We start from the raw sequence: 21,396 nt of genomic DNA, 5'->3' as shown, positions 1-21,396 counted from the left end.
CTGTTACTGGAATCATGAACAGTCTTAAAAAACACCTTTTATATGTTGGTTCCCTTCCTATTCTGGTAGAAGTATAATTCATTGCATTCTTGAGAATTTTCACTTGTTTTTCCAGTTCATGCCTATTTACTGTCTCAGTCACTGTAGTAGTAGGTGAAACAATGTGGAATTGCAACTTTTGTAGGTTATAAACGATGACTGTCAGCAGTTTCATGTGATTCAACCTAATGCAATGGAAACTATTTGAATGTCTAATATATGCCAGAGTGCCTACTGTGCTATTTCATTCATTCTTCCCAGCTTCCCCTTAAAGTACATCTTATTTTCCCCATTTTGGGATGGGAAGACTGAGGCTTCTCAGAGATGAACAGACATGCCTGAGTTTACCCAACTAGTAAGTAGTGAAGCCAGGTTTCAAGCTAGATCTTGTTGAATCCAAAGCCCATTCATTTTCTTTTCTTCACAGTTTTTGTTTTAATCCCAGTATAGTTACCATGTAGTGTTCTTGTAGTTTCAGGTGTACAGTGTAGGGGTCCGCCACTTGCACACAACGCCTGGTGCTCATCAAAGCGCACTCCTTAGTCCCCATCACCTGTTTCACCCACCCCTCACCCTCCTCCCCTCTGGCAAGCATCAGTTCTCTACAGTTAAGAGTCTGTTTCTTAGGGCACCTCGGTGGCTCAGTCAGTTGAGTGTCCGACTCTTGATTTCAGCTCGGGTCACGATCACAGGGTTGTGGGATCAAGCCCTGCATCAGGCTCCTCCTGCGCTCGCTTGCTCTCTCTCTCTCTCTCTCTCTCAAAAACAAACAAACGAAAACAAACAAGCGTCTGTTTCTTGGTTTGCCCCTCTCTGTCTCCTTTTTTCCCTGTGCTCATTTATTTCTTAAATTCCACATGTAAGTGAAATCATATGGTGTTTGTCTGTCTCTGACTTATTTCGCTTAGCATTATACTTTCTAGCTCCATCTGTGTTATTGCAAATGGCAAGATTTCATTCCTTTTTATGGCTGAATAATATTCCTGTGTGTGTGTGTGTGTGTGTGTGTGTGTGTGTGTGTGTGTGTACATACCGCATCTCCCGTATCGATTCATCATATAATGGATATTTGGACTGCTTCCATATCTTCGCTATTGCAGATAGTGCTGCTATAAACATAGGGTTGCATGTATCCCTTTGAATTAGTGTTTTTGTATTCTTTGAGTAAATATCCAGCAATGCAATTGCTGGATTGTAGGGTAATTCTGTTAACTTTTTGAGGAACCTCCGTATTTTTTCCCAGAGTGGCTGCAGCAGTTTGCTTTCTCAACAGTGTACGAGAGTTCCTTTTTCTCCACATCCTTGGAAATCTCGGTTTTTTTCCTTCCAATTTCTATAACCTGAATAGTTTCAGAAACACTCCTCCCCTATCTCTGTGGCCGATGAAGATGAAAGTTAGAGAAACTACATTATTTCTTCTTAGGTGCTGGTGATTTGGGTTTTCTTCAATACAGTGAGCATATGTGGTAGTTCTGTGTTCATGTACATTTTGTGCTTTTGTCCCTCTTTTTCATATTTGGGACATAGCATGTGCAGTATGGGCTGCAGTCACCTTGGCTCTTTCAAAAAGGTGCTGTAGGGTGAAAATAAGTAATTCAGGCTCTGCCTTCAACCCATTTCTCATGGCCACCATCATGTTCATCCTTTTGTGATCATCTGCTCTGTGCAAGGAGTGTGCTAGGTGCTTTACCCACAGAATCTCACTGTCCCTATAGGTATATAGAGTAAGGGCTAAAATCTTGTACAGGATGGAAGGAAATAGGCTAAACTGGATTATATGATGTAGCCAAGAGCATAAGACCCTTTAGTCTGTCTTGCTTCAGGGGCCAAGTCTTTTTTTTACCATATCCCATTTCCTCCCATTCTTAGAAATGGCCTCCTAGAGGGGAAATAAGGACAGCTTCTCTACAGAATACTCTGTAGCACACTTGGGTGTGTTATCCCCACTGAATTTTCTCAGTCCCTTTCCCCCTTCCTCTCCCCCTTTTCTTTTTCTTCTTCCTTTGCTCCCTCTGTCCCTTTCTTCCTCCCTTTCTCCCACCCACTCTGTGTCTCTTCTTCTCTCCCTCCCTTCCTCCTTTCCTTCCATTTTTCCTTCCTTCCTCTAAACATACCTAATGAAGTTGAAATACCAAGATTAAGAAACTACTTAATGTATTTCCTGAAGAAAATTGGATTCTTGAGATATTCCCATTTGATTTTTTTCCTTGGCACTAAAAATTGTCTCTAATTTTAATTTGCTTTCAGAGAAATTACCATCTTTTAAAATATGCTACTAAAACAAGTTAGATTGAATTCTATCAGTTTTTAACAGAGTGACCTTCTCAGTCTTTTAAATAATAAAATTTGGAAGTAATTGCTTGATATCTGAGTTCAGGAGAATGACATAACATGTTTTGAGTTCTAAGGACAGCCTGTTTGACCTCGTACCCTATCGTACCCTATTTACTCCTAAAGTAGATCGCCGGAACCAACTTTCTTCCTCAGTCCAGCAAAAGTGTTGGTGAAAACTCTTCTGTTTGCAGCTGGAGGTGGCGCTTTTTTTCCTTTGTTGTTCCATTGTTCCCTTTAGGGTGAGGGAGAATAATTAAGGGGAACATCTTTTCTGAGCAGCTGGAATCAAATTCCAGCTGACTGCAGCACCTGCAACGATGGCACCTCTGCCTCTGGGTGGCAGGGTGGGATGCCAGCCGTGGAGCCCGCGACGGTGGGCTCCCAAGTACCGAGACGCGGCCGCACCGCACCGCTCCAGCCCTTCTGTGAGCTTCAGATGGCAGCAGTACCAGTGACTGCGAAGTGTCTGTTTTAGACTAATTAGAGGGATGATTTGTGAAACAGTGGCTATTTATTTAATTAATCACCAGCACAAAGCCATAAAGCCCATATTTTAAAAATCCCTGTTAGTTTGCCATGTGGTTAATAGATTGGGGCACATTAAAAAGTGACATGGTGATGTATTAAAAATGTTCCACCTCAGGTTCCTTCAGAAAGGAATGGAAGCTGTCTGCTTTCAGATGCTGAAGTGGAAACTGCCAGCATTTGACCTGTCAGAGGTTTTAATGTTTGTAAAAGGCATTTATCTTTTGGATAGTGTCTTCCTTAGGGCATCTCCTCTTGGAATATTTCAAAATACAAAAATATGTGTAGAATAATTTACAGAATTATAATTAAAGGGAATTTTGTTAGTTTTCTTAACAACGAGGTACTACTGTGTTTCTCCCATTAGATTACACTGTGTTTACTCAGCATAGCAGTGTTTGTTCTATGGTATTCTTTTCCATTTTGGGGAAAGGGAGTCACTTAATTAACTCAGTAATAAATGCAATAGTGTTTTTGTTGCAGCTGTCAGAACTGCATTTTGTTCCGCCCTTGTATTTTTTTATCTGATGGGTACTGGATAATTGCTATGCTTGCTCAGTCTCAGCTCAGGTGAATTGTCATTTTTGGATAAAGATAGAATCGACTTGTTCAAGAGATGACACTGGCATTAAGAATGAGTAGAAGTGACTTATATTGTAACAAATGCTAGTGGTTTTTACACACACAAACTTCTAGGTGATTTTCAGTATACATAAATGTGTCTGTGCAAGGCATCCTGCATTTTAATAGTATTTGAAACTAAACTTGGTATGCCTGTGATTCACTCTTATTTAGATATTCTGGATGGTCAATGTTCCTCGTAAGCAGTACCCCCAAATTTTAAGATTGTGTGTGAGAATGTGTTGCTCAGGTGGATGCTTGCACGGAAACTGTCCAGCTCTTAGGATTGTGTTTCTCTGCTGTGTTGTATAATTACCTGCTCTGTTAGAAAGGGAGCTGGAATAAAACATGAGGATGTTAATGCAGCCTGGAGCTGATGTGGTGGTGATGATTACAATGCAGATAAAGCATTTCTCATAACTGCCGTTGCCTACTGGAGCCTTTGAAACATCTGGACCTTTAATTGAAAAATAGTGTGGTGCTGTGCAAGGCAGACATGCTAAGTGAAGTCACTAATTTAGAATACAAAAATATAATTGATAAAGTGTTTTATTTACATTGTATTTAAATATTCATACTTTGTTATGCTTTGTATAACAGGGAATTACTGGGTTAAATTTTCATGAACATAGACAGTTTAAATGAGATAAATTAAGTGCAAATGTTAATGGAATTTTACACTGGAACCAGAAAACAGTTTGTTGTAAAAGTGTGCGTACTTTCGCATGTATTGGGGCCTTTTGTGGAAGGAAATAGGTGAAGTCCTATTCTTTGGATTTTGTGCTTGAGAATAACTAACCATCAGTTGGTAACATAATTGCATTTCATTCTTGTTATTGCTATCATATCTTGTTATTTAGTTAAAAAAAATAAAATGTTTCTTGGCATAATGGTAAATGGCTTTAATGGCAACATTATCACCCAATAAACCAAAGCCTTCCCCACCTCTCGGGGGCAGGTTATCTGAGCCTGCCCAGGAGAGCAGAAGAGCTGGTGAAGGGCGCGCAATTAACCTTTGTCCTGCATTCGCAGCAGGGGAACTGACCTAGCAGCCTTCCGAGGAAATCCAATTTAATTTAAAATGAATTTGAAAAGACAAATTAGCCATATCTATTTTAATAAGATAAAATCCCGACTCTCCCTATGTCTGGTTTAGTTAGGACCTCAGAGGAGATTAGACTAAGACTCGAGATGAACACGAGGGAAATAATGCCAGGGGGCTGAGGAGAGACCCAGGAGACCCAGGGACCCGAGTGCCTTGTCAGTTTCTGCAAGTGAGCAGGTCTTGGGCTGCCCGTTTCCACAGAGAGTTGCAACCTGAGATGAGCCTTTGTCTCATCAGACCTTTTGCTTGTGTTGGAGCTTGATGCCATGTTGATGTCATACACTGCCTGCCTGGCTCTCCAAGGACCTAATTGTTATTTGCCTCCTTTGTCATCATCAGAGCACCTTGGATACTGCCACCTGGGTAGCCACATTTAGTAATAGAATCACCTCACGATTCCTGATGAGACTCTTAATCCAGGAGTAAGGATTCTCTGGGGCCCCTCAGTTGGTACTTGGCCCCTGCTTTTTGAAAACTAGAGCAGAGGGTCCCACCTACCTACTCTTCATGGAGCTGGTGTTGCCTTATGTTTTACTTCTGAAACATAATCAGTAAAGATTTATCGAGCCCCTTCTGTGAGCGCAGAGGCAAGGAAGTCTGAAATAGTTCCTGCCTTCTGCCTGTACACAAGAGGTAACACCAGAAGCAGGTACCCCAGTGTCCCTCCCTAGTAGCAGCTCCCTGTGGAGCTTTGCAGAGTTTCATGTGACAGGCAGAGCCACAGGAGGAGGGCCTTCCTGTGTGTCTCAGCCAGAAGGGTGTTTGAGGCTCACTGTCTAGGACTTCAAGCCCTGACACGGTGGCTGCAGCATGAATCGGAAGCCATTGTGACCTTCCCTAAATACCCAGGCCTATCCGAGAGTTCTTCAGGACTAGGATTCAGCAAGGGGGTAGGGGTCTAGGGTGGAACAGACCTGGGTTCGCACGATGTTCCCCCCAGTTGAGAGATTTGCAGTAGCCTACTTCATGAATCTCTCATTCCTCAGCTTTAAAAGAGAGTGAGCTCACCTCACACCGGTCAGAGTGGCCAAAATGAACAAATCAGGAGACTATAGATGCTGGAGAGGATGTGGAGAAACGGGAACCCTCTTGCACTATTGGTGGGAATGCAAACTGGTGCAGCCGCTCTGGAAAACAGTGTGGAGGTTCCTCAAAAAATTAAAAATAGACCTACCCTATGACCTAGCAGTCGCACTGCTAGGAATTTACCCAAGGGATACAGGAGTGCTGATGCATAGGGGCACTTGTACCCCAATGTTTATAGCAGCGCTTTCAACAATAGCCAAATTATGGAAAGAGCCTAAATGTCCATCAACTGATGAATGGATAAAGAAATTGTGGTTTATATACACAATGGAATACTACGTGGCAATGAGAAAGAATGAAGTATGGCCTTTTGTAGCAACGTGGATGGAACTGGAAAGTGTTATGCTAAGTGAAATAAGTCATACAGAGAAAGACAGGTACCATATGTTTTCACTCTTATGTGGATCCTGAGAAACTTAACAGAAGACCATGGGGGAGGGGAAGGGGGAAAAAAAGTTAGAGAGGGAGGGAGGCAAACCATAAGAGACTCTTAAAAATTGAGAATAAACTGAAGGTTGATGGGGGTGGGAGGGAGGGGAAAGTGGGGGATGGGCATTGAGGAGGGCACCTGTTGGGATGAGCACTGGGTGTTGTATGGAAACCAATTTGACAATAAATTTCATATAAAAAAAATAAAAGAGAGTGAGCTCGTCATAGGACTATTGGGGACAATAAATGAGACAATGTATGAAAAGTACTTGGACCCTGATAGGTGCCCAACAAAAGGCAGCCAACACTTGTGACCCGCCCGTTCACAAAGGGGCTGTGTTCAGAGGAATGGGGTCTTCGTACCTAGTCCCACCTCCCACTAAGGCTGTCTGCTCTGGAGCTGGTTAGCTTTGTCCTGCTAGGCCAGTGACCTCATTGAGCAGTGTGACTCATGAAGAGCTTTTTATTTTTTAAACTACTCAGTGCTGACAGTTTTATCTGGTGGATGTTGTTGTCCTCTCAGATTTATTTATTTATTTATTTAATGTTTGTTTATTTTGAGAGAGACGGAGGGAGAGAGAGAGAGAAAAAGAAAGAGAAAGAATCCCAAGCAGGCCCTGTGCTGACGCGGGGCTCGATCCCACAAACCATGAGACCATGACCTGAGCTGAAATCAAGTGGCAGGTGCTCTGCTGACTGAGTCACCCAGGTGCCCCATGACCTCTCCGTTTTGAAGATAAAATTTTCTGGGGTGCTTGGCTGGCTCAGTCAGTAGAGTGTGTGACTCTTGATCTTGGAGTTTTGAGTTCAAGCCCCTCATTGGGTGTAGAGATGACTTAAAAATAAAATCTTAAAAAGTAAAAATAAAGTTTTCTGCCGCTACTTTTCCTTTCATTGTATCTGAGAGACATGTGGGATAAAGGCCTGATAGACTCTTTTGGGCTGCTTCTCAATTAAAATTTTTATATAGTTAGAAGTGATTTTTCTCAACCGGAAATGTTGTTCTAGATAGATAATAATTTAGTCCGTCTTTTTCTTGCTGCTGTTTGTATTTCAACATGCATTTGCAAACTGGTAAACCTAAACTTTCTCAGTTGGCTCTTTGCTGTTGTATCGTTTTCATAATGTCAAAAAGGTAATGTATTTTCTGATGTAGACAAGCCTCTTTCTGTCACCAGAGGTGCAGGTTCTTTGTGTGGCCTTTTCCTGCACAGAGTAACACCTACCCCAGCTATTTCACGTGCGCGCTTCCAGAATGAAAGTGAATGTCGTCATTGGAGAAATGTAAAGCTATTTATTTCCATTTTGTCTGATGGTTTTACATTGTTTGCTAGGAGGTGCGTCAGGGATTTGAATTAATTATAATTACTGAAAAGACATATACTGATTAAGCAAATAAAGTAGTAAGCCCATTTGTGCCAAGGCCATCTAATTAAATTCTAACTTTGAATAAGCTAGATGTGCATGAAAGATTAATTTTAAGAGGTTTTTATGACTTACTAAATAATGATTCAGTAAAACTTTTGAATTATATCATTAAATACTGAATTTTAAAGTGATAAAACACTTAGCCATGAATGTACTACTGTGTAGAAATTTGTGCGTTTTCAAAAACTGTTCAAAATTAAGGACACAATAAAAAATTTAAGTTGTGTACTGACATTTTAAAAATTTGTAATATTTAATCAACTGAAGCCCTGCAAGAAATGAATATGATATATGCATTGGAATTACTTCCTTCAATATTTATACAATTTTATATTCTCAAAATACTTCACCATCTCTGGAATTAAATTGTCCTTGGGGGTAGTGGAGGGTTGTACCAAATTTTCCATATAATTTAGGAGGATGATAATAGCTGTACTGTAACCTTTTGTAGAGATACATCATCTGGTAATGGAGCCAAGTATACATTCTCCATTGAGTTTTAATTTTAAAAGTTGATATTAAATCTTAAAAAGACTCATTATATTATGGTAATTGATAGAGTTTAAAACATGTAACTCTTCTTTATGGTTTTAAAAAACCTATTTTTACTTTTAAAGCATATTGATTTTATTATATAAATGATTTAATAATGAAGAGGTTCCTATACTTACCCTAGGTGATGGGGCTTAGTTCATGCAAATTACTTTTCCCTGATATCATCATCATTATAGAAGCCATTGTTTGTATAATTAAATGCAAAGTGCTGTGTAACATTAATGATCTAAAGAATCCCACAATGGCTATGAAAATTCAAAATGGACACTTTACATTCCATTATGCTTTAAGATGGCTGGATTGTACTTGTGTGAGAGCACCTTCTGGTATGTGCCGGAACATCCTGAGGCTGGATGAGAAGAGGATGCAATGGCTTTTCTCTTTTAATTACTGAGATAGAGACCTTTGCCTCTTGCCTCTGCTTCTCAGCTTTATGTTTGTTTGAAGGGACGATTTATCCAAAGATCTGCCTGGTCTGATTAATAACTTAGGTAACAATTATGAGGAATGACTGACATCCTCGTAGTAGAACAGTTTGCAGTTCACAGAGTGGTTTTACCATGCTTTATTTTTACTTTATATGCCCTACCATTCTTTTGCGGTAGGTAGTCTCATCTCTGTTTTATGGCTAAGGAAATTGGCTTTCAGAGAGGTTATGGGCTTGCCCAAGGTTGCACAGCTCAAGGTCCAGACCAGTTCTATAGACCCTGCAAAGACTTACATAACAAATATAACCCATGATAGTAAAAACTGACAGTATCAGGAGCTGCTTTCTGAATTTAAGACTTTGAGAAAGAAGATGGTTGTTATTCCTGATACAGTTTATGGGTAGGCTTTCGTTTTCTCCTCTTCATCCTTCCCCCTCCCCATTTTGTAAAATTTCTTACCTGTGTTTGAACAAGTCGATATCTTGAAACAAAACTATCCAAGGCTGCTACCCAAATTTCATTTGATAACAGTTAGATTGTTTAAACCATTAGCTGTAGGCATTTTGTTTTTTTCAAAAGTGGAAGAAGACTGTCAGAGCCTCAAAATATGGAGGATTTATTTTTAATAGAGGAAACCTTTCCTGAGAGCACCAACCCCCTTCTCTGTTTTTGGGTCCAAGACTATAGATTTACATTTACTATAGATGCTGTAGAAAGAAAATTTATGAAAATAACTAATCTAAGAAAACCTGATGGAAGTACTATTTTCTGTGCTATGTTATACTCTTTGAAAGGATTATAGTTGTAGTCTGGCTCATTCTACGGCACTTAGTAACAAAACTTACTTTGTTTGAGGCTCTCAGTTGTGTGAAGGATGTCTGTGGACGTGGAGGTGGATTAGTTACAATTTCCTGAGGGCTAGAAGTGAGATCAGTGCCTGGCATCTGTAGAGTGCATCTCAGTAGAAGGAAACAGTTTCAGCCACCAAAACTCTTTGCCTAACAAAGGAAAGGGTCTGTCTCTGAAGGTGTGGCAGGGACCTCCTCAGTGAAGGTGTTCTGAAGAGGTTGTAGGACAGCCATTTGGTGAAAATGGCTTAGAGGGGACGACCCTTAAAATTCCTTGCCACTTTAAAAGTCTATGAGTAGCGATAAAGTTGGTTTGTTGTTGTTGTTTTTAAGTCTGTGAATGTAAAAGCAGGGGGGAAAAAGGAAACCTAATAAAATAAACAGCCAACATTTCTTGAGCATTTAGTATGGACTAGGCACAGTGATAAGTGCTTTTTATATGCACGGTATCGTTGAATCCTTTCAACAACTCCTGGAGGAGCTTTCTCCTGCTGTGTGGAAATAGTGACTCAGAGAGGTTAAATAAAATTGTCCAAGGACACACAGTAGATGGCATTGCTGAGAATTGAACCCAGGTCTTTCTGACTCCACAACTTAATGCTTTTAACCACCACACTGCACTGTTTTACTAGCTTCTATTAATATAATAAGGATCCTGGAAGTACCCACATCAGAACTTGACCTTGTTAAAGAAAGAGTGACAGTTGACGTTCTTAATAATAAAAGCTTAATGGAACCAAGGTTGGTGATTCAGAGGAAATTAATGAGATTTTGTCAATTTTATTTTAAACTTAACTTGTCAGAAAATACAGTGTCCAGTGACAAACTGTAGAAATGTTTTTGACAAATTAACTTGACTACAGGTGCCAGATCAGGGAAATGTTAATTTAATAGCCTTTAAATGTTCCAGATTTATTGAGGGTTAAGATAGCACTACAAAGCCAAGCCCCTAGCTCTGAATGGATTTGTCGTAGAATTTTATACAAAATCTATTCATAAGTTCATTGCTACCGTTTTGAATGTGAAAAAGTGAGTTCTTTCTCTGAGCCCATAAAGCCAGCATTTATTGAGAACAAAATGCTACTGCCTGGTGTTTGGGATTGTTGTTTTTTTTCCTCCCTATGTAGACCTTCTTTATTTCTCATAGTCAATTAAACCTGGCTTGAACCAGATTTTAGGCCAGATTTTGTTCAAAATCATTACTCTGAACAAATAAAGTCCCTTAGTCATCATCAGAATAATGATTTCAGGCCTGTGTGCACCAAGTATGGATACCATGTTTTTAAAGACTGGGCCATAAATTTGTAGAATGTAGCATCTTCTGGTCTTTGCTGAGGAAGTTGGGGAGGAAGATACCAGTGAAATGGGACTGTAGCCATTCCTTAATTAAGAGAGTGTTACCTTTGGAAGGCTACAAATAAGCCTCTTATCAATTTGCATCATTACATTGTCTGCATACACTGATACATTTATTTCTGCGTTAAAACTGCATATAACGATCTGCTTCTGCAGTTGTGGCTAATGGAGTAACGTTGCCTGCTTTTTGTCTCTTTAATTGCAAAGCTGTCTATCCTTTCTCTGTTTCTTTCTCTTGATAGAGAAATTGAACACTTAGCAACAGTTTTGACATCTGATATTCAATTTATTATTGACAAACCTTGATGTGAAGTAGTGCTGCTAACTGAACCTTCTGTCCTTAAGCCTTAATTCAGCTTGACTCACTTTATGTGGATATTTCTTAATTCAAGATTATTTTGAGCTGAATACCATCTATTCTTCCTTCTTTCCCTATTTTGGAAACTATCGCCTGTATAATTTTATGATAGGCAGCAAATAGTTTGCTATTTCAGTTCATAGGATCAGATAAGAAAAACCTGGTTAGAGATGTAATGTTTTAATTCGTCATCACATTCAAATTCTATGTATTTCGATTCTGTACCTATTCACATTCTATACACTAAAGTTATTTTAAGTTTTTAAGCTTTTGCTTATTAATTGGATGATATGTGAGTCATAATGCTATTTCATGACTGTCACAGAGATGGTTTTCAAAGAGTGAGCATTATGTATCACACACACAAAACATTCATACTCCTTGACCTAGTAATCTACTCCTAGGAATATGTGCACAAACATTTATATAAGAGAATGTTTATGGGAATATTATTTATAGTAGTGAAATGTTAGAAACAATGTCCATATTTAACAATCGGGGAAATCGGTTGATAGTACCTCTGTGTGCTATAATATGCAGGTATTTAAAATCATGTGTTAAAAGAATATTCATTGTTCATCCCATTAATAGGTCTAAGTAGCTACTATATGTCAGGTCTGATACTAGGTGTGGAGGATATTTCAGAGAAGAGAATTCCTGAAGAACAGGGCCTGGGAAGTAGAAGAGGTGTAGCCAGTTTATCCGGGACAGGAGAGAAGTCGTAGGTCTGGTGGGTCCATTTTGAAAAATAGCCTAAGGAGCCCTTCAGTAAGCTGATGCCATACCCGTACTACATTCTCGGCCCTAGGAGACTGCAAAATGAGTGAGGCACAGTTTTTCCCTTTGCATAACTCATACTTACATGAGAAGGTGGGAGGGAGGTGGTGGAGGTAGGTAGAGAAAAGAGTGAAACCTTAAGGGAAGGTAAACGTCTAGGGAGCAGAGAAGAGGGAATTTGGACTTCTACCTTCTGGGAAGAGGAGACATTAGAAATCGAAGGATGGAAGAAGGGGTACATTTCTTGGTCAGTTACTGTGTGCCAGGCATTTTATACATATATGCTCTTCCAAGTAAGGAACTAGAGGTTCTGAAAGGTGCTGAACTCCTAAGGTCTTGGGACTAAGGAAGTGACAGAGCTAGGCTTCAGACCTGGATCTGTCTCACCCCAAGTCTTTGTGCTCTTAACTACTGTTCAGTAGGCTTTAGCAGTGGTACACTGGGTCCAGAATGTGCCAGGTATTAAATACCATGCTAGGGAGCCAGCATGCTGACACCAAGGAGAGCCATCATATGTATGCTTCTGAGTTGGTGACTGGCCAGGTCAGTGATTTGAGTCAAATCACACTGAGTTTGGAGAGAGAAGAGATTTTGGAGACAGGGAGATGGTTGGGAGACTGCTGCATACAGTGGTCTTACTGGGTCATGATGAAGTTTTAACTAGGGCCATGCTGGTGAGGATAGGGGGGAGAAGGGTTTGAGAGGCATTTCAGGGGCATTTGGATGCTGATGAGACAGAAAGAAGAGTTCAGGTTTCTAGCCTGAGTGACAAGAGTGGGTGGTGAAAGCCTTAACTGAGACGGAATGAGAGACAAGGTGATGAAGAAAATGGGTCTTGGACGTACCGAGCTTGAGATTGTGACTGCATTTGCAGAGGCATCAAGTCATAACAGAGGCTGTGGGACATGAACTCTGGAGACTGGTTGGTCTTCATGAATCACATTTGTGTTGAAGAATCGTTTTGCTACAGGAAGTACTTTTCTTTTGTTCTGAAAAATGAATTGGGGCATTCCTTGATTTAGAGGCTTCTCTGGAGAGTGTTGTTCAGCTCCAAATTTGTCAGCTCATTGTAGGTTTATTACTTTTTATTCTTTTTTTTTTTTTAATAAAAATTACTTAGCCTGCCATAGGAAGGTGTCTGGGTTATATTTCCAGCTTATTTTTCCCAACAGCCTGTCACAGACCTGGCACATAGTATGTTCTTAATAAATTTTGCCAGATGACTTGACATAGACTACATTTTCAAAATTGGTCCTCTCTCTTACCTAAAAGTCTTAAGCCCTGTATGGTGGTTTTTTTCTATATCCTTTTTTGTTTGTAATTGTAACATTTGCTATTTTGTTTCTGGATTGTAAAAATAGTATGTGCTCATCGTAGAAAATGTGGAAAAATATAAAGCAGAAAATTAAAATCACTCATAATCCCATGTCCTGGAGAATTCCTGTTCACTTTTTTGTATATTGGTATAGTAGATATTTAAATACAATGAGTGTCTTTTCCTTGGGTTAATGGTTCTGTTGGATGGAAGGGTACTTTTTTCTCCCCTTGGGTGTCTCAATCAGTTGAGGGTCCAATTCTTTTTTTGTGTGTCTTTCTTTTAATTTTTTTTTTTTTTTTAATTTACGTCCAAATTAGTTAGCATATAGTGCAACAATGATTTCAGGAGTAGATTCCTTAATGCCCCTTACCCATGTAGCCTATTCCCCCTCCCACAACCCCTCCAGTTCTCCATATTTAAGAGTCTCTTATGTTTTGTCCCCCTCCCTGTTTTTATATTATTTTTGTTTCCCTTCCCTTGTGTTCATCTGTTTCGCCTCTTAAAGTCCTCATATGGGTGGAGTCATATGATACTTGTCTTTCTCTGACTAATTTCGCTTAGCATAATACCCTCCAGTCCCATCCACGTAGTTGCAAACGGCAAGATTTCATTCTTTTTGATTGCCGAGTAATACTCCATTGTCTGTATGTACCACATCTTCTTTATCCATTCATCTATCGATGGACATTTGGGCTCTTTCCATCCTTTGGCTATTGTCGAGAGTGCTGCTATAAACATGCGGGTGCATGTGTCCCTTCGAAACAGCACCCCTGTATCCCGTGGAGAAATGCCTAGTAGTGCAATTGCTGGGTCGTAGGGTAGTTCTATTTTTAATTTTTTGAGGAACCTCCATACTGTTTTCCAGAGTGGCTGCACCAGCTTGCATTCCCCCCCACCTTTTTTTTTTTTTTAAATCTAAGAGGCCTTTGCCAACCCCTTTTAGCCTGGGTTGCTTCTGAACTCCCACAACAGCCTGTACTTCTCTTCCTTAAAGCTTTTATCACCTAGTACAATGTAGACCCTTCAGCAGACTGTGAGTTTGATGAGGGTCTGTCTGCATTGAGTCTCTCTTGATTTTGTCTTCAGAGCTCAGCATGGTGTCTATGGGTGTCGGTTGCATGCATGAGTGACTGAGAGGATGGTGCTAGCCCAGTTTTCCTTATCTCTGTGTTGACCCCTTCTTTGTGCTCTAATTATGCCTCCCTTTTTCCAGTTCTGTATTGTGGAACACGTTAAATTGCCTTGCAGTGAAACTGTATGATACGATCTTTGTTTATTGCTAGTTGCTGTTTGATAGTTAGATGTTAGGTCTATGGAATATTGCTTGCCTTGATGTGTGATGAATACTCTTAATCCTTTGGTCACCTTATTTTTTTTTATAAGTTAATTACTTTCTATTATGTTGATGGATTGTTTTATGTTTTAGATGATTCCCTCTAAATATTGCAACACGGGAACTATTAGGTAGAGCTAACTGCCACCACCTTGAGTTTTTTCAGAAGAGGCTCCTTATTAAAAAATACATATTTTCAGGGTTTGTGCAAGGCACTTTTTGCCATCATCAGTGCCTCAAGATGGAATTAGAAGATTAAAAAGATAAAGTGCTTCATTCATTTAATAAGTATCTACCATATTTATTCTCATAGTTTCCCCACACTCGCTATTTCACCGTGAAATAAAGACGATAAAGGGATTCATAGGAGCGCCATGTCACTCTCTGCCCTGCAGTCAACCGACAACAGCCACGGTCTCTGGAGCCTCAGTCCCCTAACACTTCTCCTTGGGCCAGTCCTCAGATTCACTGCTTTTGTAGGAGACATCTTCAGGCCGCACTTTCCGTGTGTTTGTGAGAAGGGTGGGGCAAGCAGACTTATGGGGGTGCGATTCTTGGGGGAGTAGGGAGTGATTAAATTGAGAACTTTAGAGAAAGAAGTCATTGGTGTTTAAAGTGGGGGCTTTGGAGTCAGACAGGAGTGTGAGTTCTGCTCATCCACCTTGGTTGTGGGAGCTTGAGCAGATGACTTCTGAGCCTTAGTTTTCTCGTCTGTCATATTGGGGTAATGATAGAATTCTACCTCTTAGACGGAATTAATTGAGATGATTTAGGCAAACATTTACCAGAGCTTATTTAACAGTTAGCTCTAAATAAATGCTAGCTCTTGGAATAATAATAAGTATTATTATTAGGACTCCTTACAGCATCCATCTTTGTCCTCATGTGACTGTGTAATAGGTCTGAGTAATAGAAATGAGTCTGATCTAAAAACTTAGGTCTTTCTGACACATTGCTCTGCATTTCTGAAGCACTTTACAGTTTGTGAAACACATTCACATTTCTCATGCCAGGATTCCTTGTGGCGCTTCAGCTCCAGTTCTTCAGAAGGAGGAGGAAGAATAAACCAGTTTGGGCTGTTGGTTTGAAAAGGAGGTTGAGGAGAGAAATAAGAAGGCAATAAGCCCACTCCAGAAAGACGCCATTGTTTGAATTTTAACCTTTTGACTGCCTGACAAGATCAAAACACTTGCTCTTTAGAGACAACTTAGCTAGTCATTGGAATTATTCTTTCCCAGCTGAAAAACACACGTGTGTGTGTGCGTGCATGCGTGTATGAGTGAGAGAGAGAGAGAGAGTCCGAGAGAAAGAACATTATTGTAAGAGAATTACTTTTTTTAAATTTGCCTTATGACAGAGACAAGACTAAAAAAAAAATCAGTGGATCTAATGGTAGATTCTAGGTTAGAAGTGAAATTTCTCTAAAAGTTTTTAAAACCGATTTTATGTATTTCCTCACATAAAAGTTCTTATCTTTCTTATTTTTTTCACCCTAGAGTTGTAGTGTTAAAGATGGACACACTCGATTGCTCAAGTACTTGCATCTCCATCCACTACCAGGAAACAGACCCATAGAGGAGGGGCAAGGTGGATGCATGGAGGAAACTAACATTTATTGTGTTACTGCCATGTTGTCCTCGTAGGCATTTGAATCATCCATGCATTCATTCTGTAGTTCAACAGATTTTTTTGGAGAGGTGTCTGTGCACCTGCACGGTGCTAGCCATTGTGTATAGAGCAGTAAACAAAGCAGACGTGATTATGACTGCTGTCATGGAAGGAAGGTCAGAGGCTAGTGAGGAAGGCATACGCCGAAGGTGTCCATAAGCAAATGTGTAATATCAAATTGTTAAGTGCTGTGAAGGAAATGAACAGGATATGTGTGAAAGAAGAACTGTGAAAGGGACTTCTAATCACAATAATAATAATCCTTAAAGGAGTCCTCTGATAGGTATGTCCTATCCTTATCATCATTTTAACATAGGAGGAAATGGAAGAACCGAGAGATTAAGTAACCTGCCCAAAGCCACACTTTGAGGAATCATTGATCATGAGAAAGAGCCTTCTAGATATAGTGAATATAGTGAATAGCACTTCTGTGGCCTTGAAAGTGGGAGAAACAGGTACACAGGCGCACAAAGCACATCTTGAAGGCCCGTGTAGCTGAACTGTGATAATCAGGCAGGAGAACAACAGTAGATGATGTTGGAGAGGTAGGCAGGGGTCAGAACATGCAGTGCTTTGTTAGATACTACAGGAAATTTGGATTATTTCAGAAGTATCTTGGGAACCACTCATTGAAGGAATTTAAGCAGAAGTGTGATATCAAATTTGAGTTTGAAAAAAACCCCCAAAACTCTAGCTTGTATGTCAAGAACAAATCGAAGTAGGCAAGAGTACATGAGGTCAGGAATCCATTAGAACAGTCCAGGGGAAACCTAATGGTATTTTGGTGGCAGTGGAGATGGAGAATTTTTTGAAATACATATTTTTCAATTTTTAAAATTGAATTAAAACTCATTACATAGAATTTACTATTTTAATGATTTTAAAGTATAATTTTGTGGTTTTCGGTATATTTGCAACGTTATACAGCTATCACCACTAATTCCAGAACATTTCCATCACCTCAAAAAGAAATTTCATACTTGTCAGTTTCCCATATCCCCCACCCCCACCCAATGTCCTGGCAACCACTAATCTTTTTATTTATGTAGATTTGTCTGTTCTGGACATTCCATATAAGTGAGTTCATACAATAGATGACCTTTTTATGCCTGGCTTCTTTCTCTTAGAAAAATGTTTTCAAGCTTCATCCGTGTAGTAGCATGTGCCAATACTTCATTCCATTTTATGGCTGAGTAATATTTCATTGTATATGTTTCGTTTGTCCATTCATCAGTTGGTGGACATTTGCATTGTTTCCATTTTTTTTTTTTTTAAGATTATTTGTTTATTTTGAGAGAGAGCGAGCACAAGCAGAGCAGGGGCAGAGAGGAGAAAAAGAATCCCAAACAGGCTCTTTACCATTAGAGTAGAGCCCAATGTGGGGCTCGAACCCATGAACCATGAGACCATGACCTGAGCCGAGATCAAGAGTCAGGCGCTTAACTGACTGAGCCACCCAGGCGCCCCTCCATCTTTTTTAATGTTTATTTATTTTGAGAGAGAGAGCAGAGGAGGGGCAGAGAGAGAGGGAGAGAGAGAATCTGAAGCAGGCTCCATGTTATCAGCACAGTGCCTGATCTGGGGCTCAATCTCATGAACTATGACATTGTGACCTGAGCTGAAATCAAGAGTTGGACGCTTGGGGCGCCTGGGTGGCTCAGTCGGTTAACCGTCCAACTTTAGCTCAGGTCATGATCTCGCGGTTTGTGAGCTCAAGCCCCGCATCGGGCTCTGTGCTGACAGCTCGGAGCCTGGAGCCTGCTTCGGATTCTGTGTCTCCCTCTCTCTCTGCTCCTCCCCCACTCATGCTCTGTCTCTCTCTCTCTCTCTCTCCTTCAAAAATAAATTTTAAAAAACCATTAAAAAAATTAAAAAAAAAAAAAAAAGAGCTGGACGCTTAACCGACTAAGCCACCTAGACACCCGTTTCCATCCTTTGGCTGTTATCAATAGTGCTGCTATGTACATTTATGTATGTTTTTATGTGAACATGTTTTCAGTTCTCTTTAAGTACACTTAGGAATGGAATTGCTGAGTCATATGGTAACTTTACGTTTAAGTTTTGAGAAACTGACAAACTATTTTTCCACAATGGCTACATCATTTTACAGCTCCACCAACAATATATGAGGGTTCCAAGTTGTTCATATCCTTGCTAGCTTTTCTAATTCCTGCTATGAAAAAAATATGTATAGAACCATCCTAATGTGAAGTGGTATCTCATTGTGATTTTGATTTGCATTTCCGTAATGAATAATGAAGTTGAACAGTTTTTCATGTGCTTGTTGGCCATTTTCATATTTTCTTTGGAGAAATGTCTATTTAAATTCTTTGCCATTTTAAAGATCAGATGGCTTGTCTTTTTATTGCTTAGTTGTAAGAATTATTTGTATATTCTGGGTCCTAAATTTTTGTCAGATATATGATTTGCAAATATTTTCTCCCATTCTGTGGGTTGTCTTTTCACTTTCTTAATAATGTCCTTTGAGGCATGCAAGTTTTTAATTTTTATAAAGTCCTGTTTATTTCATTTGTTGCTTTTGGTGTCATATTAAAGAAATCATTACCTAATCCAAGGACATGAAGAATTTACACCTATGTTTCCTTCTAAAAATTTTGTACTTTTAGCCTTAAATTTAAAGCTTTGATCCATTTTGAGTTAATATTTGTAGATGGTGTGAGGTAGAGGTCTAAATTCTTTTTTCAAAATATTTTTGTTTTTTATTTTAGAGCACGAGCAGGAGAGAGGGGCAGAGGGAGAGGGAGAAAGAATCTTAAGCAGGCTCCAGGCACAGCGCAGAGCCCGACATGGGACTCAGTCCCATGACCCTGGGATCATGACCTGAACCAAAATCAAGAGTCAGATGCTCAACCAACTGAGCCACCCAGGCGCCCCTAAATTCATTCTTTTGTATGTGGCTGTCCAGTTACTCCATTTGCTGAAGACTTTTTTCTCTTTTGAAATATATTTTGTAGTAGTCACTAGAACATATAAGGGAGTAGAAGGTAGGAGGAAGAAAGAAGAATCAAGATTACTGATATAAGGAGCTGTGTTAGTGGTGGTAGCATTTACTGAAATGAGGGAGAGTGTTGTTATTTGGAGTAGGATGGAGTGAGGGATAGTGAGAAGTTCAGATTTGAACTTAAGTTTAACTTGTCTGTGATAACTTTTCTGCCTGTGGTATAGACAGTTTGATGTATGAATTTGGTTCCAGGGAGAAGTTTGAGGTGGAGATAAGATTTGAGTGTCAAGAGGATATAGATTGTTTTATAGCTCTGGGACTGTGAGAACACTTAAGGAAGAAATATACAGAAAGACAGACACGAGAGAGCCCAAACTAGAGGCCAGAGAATGCTAACAAATAGAGACTCTAGAGGTGAAGGAATCTGCAAAGGAGACTGAAAATCAGAGACCAGAGAGGACTGAACAAAACCAAGAGTGTAGGTCATGGAAGCAAAGAAAAGGAGAGGCTGATCGTGTAGGAGAAGGTGAAAAAGTAAGTGAAGGATAAAGTCCTTGTGAAAGTGAGAGCCAAAGGGACACAGAGCATAAGTAGAGAGAGTGCCCTTTAATGAGATGAGTGACACTCCATTGTAGGGAGTACGTGTTGTTAAACCCAGGTAAGTTTGTCCATTTATTGAGGGGACGGTAAGAGTTCCTTTCTGAAAGCTCTTATTTTCTTAATGAAGAATAACATTTGTCTCTGTTGGCAGTACATGAGCGAAGCATAGGAGCTGCGGTCAAGGCAGGCTCGTGAGAAGTAGGAAGGGGGAAGGGAAAGTATGCAGTGGTGGTCTTGGCATGAGGTGCAGGTTTGATCAGGAGATGTCATAGGCTTGTTGTACAATGTTGAATGTCTGTTTGAGGTTTATCATAATGAGCTTAAGGTCAAATCAGTCTGTGCAGTTACATGATTTTTCTCCAGCAGTGTTTAGCTGGGGAATGCAGAGAGTTAGGTTCACCAAGGTTGGCATTCTGCCACTTGAATCCCATGGAGGAATAGAGTGTTAAAACTGCATTTACAAAGCAATGCTTACAATGGTTGATCAAGTAATCTGGAGGGTGGTGTGGGGAAATAAGGGTGACATCATTTATAGTGGTGGATCAGTAGATTGTAGGTTGAAGAATTTGGGGACTAAAGTGAGATGAAAGTATATTAAAGTATATTCAGTGAATAGACCTTCTAATTTGAGATTTTGGAGTTGGTACAGATCTTCGGTGTACCCACGGCCATAAGTGATTGAAGGTGGAGTGGATGAAAAGGCATGGGATGACATAGTCTAGGGATTAAGACACTTGGATATTACATGGATTGTTCCTTTAGATGGAATTGCCAAGAATAATGATAGGTGTTGGGGTGGGACACAGACTCTTTGGCGAGGGAGGAGCATTTCTGGATGGTCAAGGGAGGAGCATTTCTGGATGGTTGGTGGATAATAGAAACAAAAAAGGGTGGAGAGAGGATAGTGTAGTCGGGAGGTCTTGGGTCTCCAAGGAATAGGGATTTTTGCCAGAAAGGAGAAATAATAATTAGGGAGTAGCAGGGATAAGAATATGTACTCAGCCTCCTGGCCTTGAGGATTTGGGGGTTAAAAAAGAAAAATGTGGAACAGTCTTCTGGACAGCAGAGGAAGCAGTGTCCTTAATGACCAGCAGGTTTTAATTAAGACAAAGAAGTGAAGGGAGTATTTTTTTAAAGAAGTGGTTTATGGAAGTTTGCTGGTTAGTGTAGGAATTCCACAGGAGAGTGGAAGTTTCAGGAGGGAGAAAGGGTAAGTGTGTTGGAGGGATTGAGGATATATAGAGTAGCGGGGGTGTACTAGTTAGGACAATAATGGCAGACCAGGGACCTTTGAACCTCAGTGCAGATGACTGAAATAAACAGGAGTACTGCATAAGGGAATTAGGCCATTCACCCCCACCCGTCGAAGGCAAGCCCTTGGTTCCCGTGCTGCGGGCCTAAAGGCTTCTTCACAGAGTATGGCAGCTGCCCATGCCGCTTATCCCAAAGTCTCAAGGAGTGATGTGGCAGTTTTCAGCTGAGGTCAGGGTCTAATGGTGACTTGTCCAGGGTCACAGTGAGTAACTAGCAAAGCACATCTCCTGACAACCAAACATCAGGTCTGCTTACCACTCTTAATTTGTTTATTTTGGTTTTAGTCCTCATTTACCATACTGCAGGCAGAGC

At 40.2% G+C, this 21,396-nt stretch overlaps 1 protein-coding gene across 9 annotated transcripts in view; it reads left to right on the top strand.

Annotated features, from left to right (window-relative positions):
* The window catches only part of MAPKAP1 (MAPK associated protein 1), a 245,531-nt gene that overhangs the window by 87,066 nt on the left and 137,069 nt on the right, over positions 1-21,396 (top strand). The gene's annotated exons all lie outside the window — the stretch shown is intronic.

Source organism: Leopardus geoffroyi, chromosome D4, assembly GCF_018350155.1.
Source record: "Leopardus geoffroyi isolate Oge1 chromosome D4, O.geoffroyi_Oge1_pat1.0, whole genome shotgun sequence".
NCBI classification, from domain to species: Eukaryota; Metazoa; Chordata; class Mammalia; order Carnivora; family Felidae; genus Leopardus; species Leopardus geoffroyi.
Note: the sequence above shows the minus strand (reverse complement) of the source record. Positions and strands in the feature narration are given on the sequence as shown.